Consider the following 6,673-nt stretch of genomic DNA (forward strand, 5'->3'; position numbering starts at 1 on the left):
ATATTGAAATCTCAAGGAATATGATTAGCTATAGGCCATGTTGATTTGATCATATGGATGACATCCAGTGGAAACACTAAAACTGATGCGAGCGAGCGAATAAAAAAGTTTTTGGCAAAAAAGTTGCCGTTGAACAAATGACAGAAAAAAACAAAGTATGGGATACAGAATTTTTTTTTTTAATTTCATATCTTCTTCTTTGACTTTGGAACTGACTTCTAGAAATTCTTCGATATTTTCCTTGCACTCCACACCATATGTTTGTACCAATTTGTAGCCGCTTTGTTTATTTACAGTTTTGTTGACTTTTTATTTTTCTTTTGGAAACGTCCGAAAAATAATGTCATCTCTATAATCAAATGAACATAGCCTTAGACCCAGCAGGCAATACCTCTAGAAAAAAAGGAAAGATTTGCAAATATCTTCTAAAATTCATAACTGTAAATGCAGAAATGTTCGCGGTGGATTAATGTTCGCAGTTTTCGTGGTGACCACTTCACCGCGAACTTAAAACCACCGCGAACATTTTTCTATAATGGTATTAGACTGCTATCAATAGTGTTACCGCGAACTAAAATCCACCGCGAAAAGTCCCTTTTCCCGCTACCGCGAAATCAAATCCCCGCGAAGTTAAATGCATTTACAGTATTTTCTGTTGCCGATTGTTTCAAGTAAGTACTGTGATCGTGTTGTCTTTCTTAATTGAGTGTCTTGCATTCAGCGGCGTATCTGTAAAGCCGAACGCTGTGCCCCTCGGTTGACCTCGAGTTAACTCATGACTTACCCCATGTGACCCAGGATTCTGACCGGAATACGATCAACGAAATTCTGTCTAATAATTAGAGCAAACAGACTCTCTAGATCCATGCGCGCATCACTTTGTCTATTCTCATTCCCAAAATTTGCCACTATACAATAAAAGCTACAAAGAATCTGTAAAAAAGTAGATTTGAAAGAAAAAAAATTGGAAAACGGTTGAGCAATTTGTCTTTACCTATCGCAAATTGATTTTGTCGTAAACTGTAAACACTGTCCTTTGTCAAAACCAAACTCACTGCCTCTGTTTTAGACCAAGTTTGACTGTAGAAGCGCCTTGTAAAAATGACTATCAACTCACCTTTACTTCGCTCTTTTCTTCGATCTGTTTCAGACAATTTTCAAGCGTCAACAATGGAGGACGGATACTCCACCAAACAGAAACCTTTGTAGCAAAATGGAACAATGTTTTGAGTGTCACCTATTCACAAGTTTTCGCATATGACTAAGTTAAGGTTCAGGTCCGGACCTGGACCTGATCCTCTAGACCTGGACCGTACCTGTACCGAAGACTACATATTCTGTACCTGTACCCAGCCCTAGTTCCTAAATACTCTACAATATGTCCGACAAACCTTAGTTATATTACCCTGGTCTCTCCTCACTATTACTAATATCACTAGTCCATCACCAAATTCATTTCTGACAGAATAACACCCAACAATCTAGACACTACTTTCAAATGGTCGTTTGGCAAAAAGATAATTAATCATAATCCGATTAATTCTACTCCGTCCTTCTGCATATCAAAATTTAATAAAGACTCAAATGCGAAAGTAATGCGGGTTGTCGTATACTACGAAGATTCTACGTGACGTTAAAAGGATTCCATGCAGTAATGCGAATTAGGGACGAAAGACTGCACTATATAGGGGCTTTTACCAAGAGGCAAAAAAACAAACTAGAAGGCAACATTTTCAGGAAAATGCAGAATGTTTTCACCGTAGCCTTTTGTCAAGCTACTCACACAATTCTATACCATTAGGCTCGCCCAACAGTATCTTTGTGTGAGTATTGTTGCAATATAGAAATGTATTACCGGGAAATCTTTATTGAATGGCCCGAACGCAGAGTGCAATTTTACTATCACTTCATGTATCTTCTCCAAGCAATTTCCCGACCTATTAAACATGGATGATAATTAGAACTGAAAGATTTAGTTTGAATGATGTTAAAGACAAGACCCTAGCTACACACCCACACATTCCAGTGGGAGTAATTATCAAGCTTAGTTTGATGGGATCCGGATATGGCAAGATGTAGGGGTGGTGCATTAATCTTGAAGTGTTACGCCGTCTGTACCGGATTTCACACTTGAGGGGGGATCGTCTGTCTTCATCATTCGCCTACCGATCTTAAGGTGCACTCTTACTGCAATTGCGTCAAGCTTGCGTCACCGCGGAGTTCGAAAGATACTCAACGAATTTAAGAGACAGATTTTCTTACTCTTTGGATATTTTGTCGTCTTCTAAGTCATGCTTTTACGTATTATGCAATATCTATATCATTTTTAAAAAATCGGAGAAAATCATGAACAAAACATTGACGCAGTGAACGAACCCCGTAATGACGCAAGCTTCACGCAAGTGCAGCGAGAGTGCACCTTTAGAATCGGTGAGAGAAGGCTTCGCGTCGCGTAGCGGAACGCAGAGTGTTAGGCCCTGAACCAAGAGGTCCCGAGTTCAAATCTGTTGATTACGTCACGGATCTTGTACTCTTTTACCGTGTGCGGTCGTGTGGGGTAACAACAGTGTGTTAGGCCCACAACCTAGAGGTCCCGAGTTCATATCTGTTGATTGTATCATGGGTCTTGTCCCCTTGGGAAAGACACTTAACGAAACTTTCCTCACTTCACTTCACTGAAAATGAGTACCTAGCTTCGGTTGGGCCGTCCCTCGGATAGGACGTTAAATGGAGGTCCCGTGTTTGAAAAGAGCCACACCTCAAGCACATTAAAGAATCCACACACTTATCGAAAGAAGTGGTGATCCTTCCCGACGTAAGTGGATCAAACCTTGCAGTCTAGTCTCCCAAAACCGACCCTCTAACCGACACAGAGCTCTCTTGGAAATTAATTGATAAACAACTACTGATGAGATTTTTAAAAAATGATGGCTTCTTCTGTCTTGAGCACTAATAACACGATACTGCGGAAGCTCACGCCCTTGGAAGCGACAGCCTGATTGGTCACAAGACGAAAATTACGTCATCAAGTCTCTTGCACTTTGAAGATCTCGTTCGTTTTCACACGTAGTAAGTCCCGCGAGAGTTTGCTATGACGTATTTAGTCGAAGCTGTCGGCTTCCGCACCATACATCATAAGGTATACGTGCGGAGACAGTCTTGACGGGAATCTGAATTATTGAAAACTCGCCGCACGACAAAGTTATACTTCCTAAGGCCATGTTGAGCTAATTTTGTGGATGACATTCTCAAATCTGATTCTAGTACGCGAAATAAAAAGGTTTGGCCAAAAAAGGTGCTTTTCGAATGAAATCTTAGTTGTTGAACAAATGATTTTACACATAGAGTAGGCTAAACTAACAATAGAGTCTTCTTTTTTTTGTTCTTTCACATCTTCTTATTTGACCTTGGAATTGAGTTTGGCATTCTTTGACATTAATATCCATTTTTCAATATTTTTTTGCAATCTGAGGCATAATGCAAGTTCACCTTTATCCGCAGGCTAACCTATATCCGTTGTGTTAAAAACCGTGGTTTCAAATTTCAATATTTTCAAAATATTTCAGTGGACCCGACATTCTCAAAATATTGCAGTCTGAAACCACCGCCTTGACATCCCTAAATACCCTGTTATTAAAAAACAACGGATATAGGTTACCCCTCGAATAAAGGTGAACTAATGACATATCTGCTCATTTTGTAGCTACTATGTATGATGAACAGTATGGTAGGGACCTTTTTTTTGTTGTTGAAAACGGCCGAAAATTGATGCGCTTGTTCCTCAGGAACTGAATCGTTGGGACCGTTAAACATTCAAAAATTTGAAATGTCACTGTCTCCCTACGTCCTTGATCTTTCAGTGAATGTTCAATAATGTGGAAGGTATTGCAATCCTATCTCAATAAACTTTTAATGACTTTTAAAGTCTTCAAGTTGGACTGATAACAATTTGTCACTTATCTATTTTCAATGAAATATTTCATACATATACATTAATAACGTTAAGGTGTCGAAATAGACTTACGACACCTTGTACAATATGTAATAAAACTGACACAAAATGATCATATATTCATTACAACAAAAGATTAAAATCAACGCAAAACGTTTCAGATACAAGAAAGGTGCAATATGCTATTATAACACAAATTACCTACCAAATCTCGGATAGATATATCACGAGTTCCGGCATTTTTAACATGCTTTTCCACCCACCATTTTCCGGTCAATAAAATATGCTCCCTTAATCGCGTCTTACATCGCACACTAGAAAGTAGAAGTGTATCATACACTTAATCTCTCACAATAAGTCCCACTGGAGCTTGATGTATGCGTTTTGACAAATGCAAGCCACGACTACATTGCTTAAACGTTGACTGAAGAAAAAAGGTTTAAAGTTACGCACATCATAGATATTGAACTGCTGTCAAAAAGGTTAAAAGTCGGCGACCGCAAAATCTATTTCGAAATATGCAATACAGAGGAAGCCGCTAAATTGGACACCCCAGCGTATTTCGTGCAATAATCCGAATGGTGCAACAAAGCGAAGTTATTGAGCTGAACCGTACCACCACAGGATTTAGGGATTTCGTGCAATTAACAGAAGTGTGCGATTATCCGGTGTGTAATTAACTGGCTTCTACTGTAATAGCATACAAGCTGGCATACGTGTAAGTCTCTTGGCTATTGGATCATTTTATATGTTTCCAGTAAGTTGCATTCTCCTTAGTTGCGGGACCAAACTCATTTCAAGTCAAGAGGACTTTCGAGACGACTTTCGTACGTAGGAGAATGGTAATTTATAGCATAGCGACAAGAAAAAGCTTTTCAGATGTACAATCAACTGTAATGCTTCTACCGTGTGCCATAATACCACCACATGAGAAAAATACGCGAACTTAACGTCATTTAAAGGGATGGGCCAATAAGCCAACAGTAATACTCATATTTATACACTTCAGGTATTCAGGTGTTGAAGACAATATTGAGAAGGCCTCTATAGAAATCTTTATTTCATGTGGCGATATTATGACACCTGGTGGAAATATGATGCTATTACTATTATGCGTATATATGCAGAAAAGTAGACTTTAATGTTATGTTTTGTCCTGTTTTATTTCTTTTACTAGCAATTTGAAAAGAGACTCGTTTGTTTCATACATTGCAGCTGCAGTAGTTTGAAATACAAAGCTAGAAGGTTTCGACCCTTAACAAATGTTCAATGTAGTAACAAGGGAATTTAGAATAAGTTGATGCTTACTTAACAATATGCGTCTAAAATCTGTCGTTAAGAAAAATGGAATTGTGATGAGAAAGTTATGGAAAAGATATCAACCAGATATCTTTGTAATAAATGTCGTTTGTCCGTCTAGTCGACGAGGACTAGAAATAAATAGATAGATGGCCTTCGGTTAGTTGGCTAGGGCTAGCATAATATAATAATTAATAGCTCAATAGATTAATTCAAATTAAATCAACTATGTCCCTGGTCCTGTAGAAATTGCAACTGATTGAGCAACGGTGTGGAATAGGATATGAGTCTAAGCCCATTGAAAACTACTTAGGCCAAAGCAATTCAATTCTATGGATGACATGATTAATTTTTGCATTATTTTGCAAAAGAATTCCCTCTCAGGAGATTGTCAACATGACAAGTCAAAGTTAATTGCATAACATTTGTAAAAGGGTACAATGTTAGGCAAACTATGTATATTGTATAAGTACAATGTAAGGCAGACTAAGTATATTATATTCTACAAGGCAACTAGCTAACGTTATATAGTAATATGTCGTATGGTAGCCTTGATTGTACTTGTACAAGTGGCACTAGTGAGGGACATGTAGCCATGACCGTGGCTGTAGAAGTGAAACTAGTTCGATAGTAAAACGGGCAACAGTGGTAGCCATAACTGTAGCTAGTAAGTCTGTCACACTAGTGTCACTTTGTGTATGTCTTGAATACAGAAAGAAAATACTTATTGACTGTGGTACCATGTTTTGTTACAACGTTTATGGTGTCTATCTTTTCTTTTACCCATCTTTTACCCTCCTTCGTTTTTCGTCCTCTTGCATTGAATTTGGATTCTGTAGAGGATGTCATCCATAGAATTTACTTGCTGTGGCCTTAAGTTTAATAGAAAGAGTGTCGGGCCGGATTAGTCACCAGACATTACGTCGTTATGTGTGTTCCTGTTCTCTCTATGTTCTATGTCGTCCCTTTTTGCCTTCGTGTGCACTAGGAGGTCTCTAAAGGAATAGTTCAGACTGTCCTTTTTGGCAAAGAGCCAACTCAACAATCCGGCAAATCCAAAGGGAGCCGTGCACCGGCATTTAGAGCAGGTCAGGAGAGCAAGATGCCCTGGGCTTATCCGCGCCATTCAGCCTACACGCGCAGTCCGTTTGCGAAGCTGTCAATCAATCAACATGCTAAGTAGTGGTTGGTTCTGTATTTGATTAGATTTATGGCAGTTCTCAGTAACATTGGTATCATTTAGACAGTGGAAAAAGAGATAGAATCTTTTTAGAACACCGGGGTTGTCCGCCCCATTTAGCCTACAAGAGAGGTCCGTTTGCAGAGCTGTCAATCAATCAACATGCTAAGTAGTGATTGGCTCTCTGTTTGATTATATTTATGGCAGTTCTCAGAAACATTGGTATCACTTGGACGGTGGAA

Source organism: Branchiostoma floridae, chromosome 4 (assembly GCF_000003815.2).
Source record: "Branchiostoma floridae strain S238N-H82 chromosome 4, Bfl_VNyyK, whole genome shotgun sequence".
Taxonomy (NCBI): Eukaryota; Metazoa; Chordata; class Leptocardii; order Amphioxiformes; family Branchiostomatidae; genus Branchiostoma; species Branchiostoma floridae.